We start from the raw sequence: 607 nt of genomic DNA, 5'->3' as shown, positions 1-607 counted from the left end.
ACTAAGCTATGTGTTAGACTGTCTTTCTTTATCTTCTCCCCTCGTCACACTTTTGCTTTCCCTATAATCATTTTCCCCGATTTGGCTTCACTCTCTTTACTTCGCTCAAATTTAAGTGACAGCCTTTAAGTTTATACTTTCCAAGATGGCGATCCGTCTTACCTTAGTCCCCCCAATCCCCTCCTCCCCCACCCTCTCCCTCGGCTCTCCTTCGGCCCTCCCCCCTTCCCCCACCCTCTCCCTCGGCCCTCCCCCCATCCCTCACCCCTCCCCCCACTCTCTCCTTCGGCCCTCCCCCATCCCTCACCCTCTCCCTCGACCCTCCCCCTCCCCCCACCCTCTCTTTCGGCCCTCCTCCATCCCCCACCCTCTCCCTCGGCCCTCCCCCATCCCTCACCCTCTCCCTCGGCCCTCACTAAGCTCCATTCCTCAGCTTCACAACCTCTCTCGAATTCTGCTCATTCCTCACACGTCAGACTCATCAGCTGAAGGGAAGATTCAAAAGCTCCTCGGCGTCTCTGAAAGTCGGTCGCGCATTTACGCTTACAGAGGGCTAATTATATTCCGCATCTTTGCCTCATTACAGTATATCAGAATCGTGAGAATA

General features: G+C 55.0%; 1 protein-coding gene across 6 annotated transcripts in view; it reads left to right on the top strand.

The window, feature by feature from the left end:
• Positions 1-607, top strand: part of LOC119593064 (irregular chiasm C-roughest protein-like) — a 46,047-nt gene that overhangs the window by 9,563 nt on the left and 35,877 nt on the right. The window lies entirely within an intron of this gene.

This window comes from Penaeus monodon, chromosome 31 (genome assembly GCF_015228065.2).
Source record: "Penaeus monodon isolate SGIC_2016 chromosome 31, NSTDA_Pmon_1, whole genome shotgun sequence".
Classification (NCBI taxonomy): domain Eukaryota; kingdom Metazoa; phylum Arthropoda; class Malacostraca; order Decapoda; family Penaeidae; genus Penaeus; species Penaeus monodon.
This window is presented reverse-complemented; position numbering and strand designations above follow the sequence as displayed.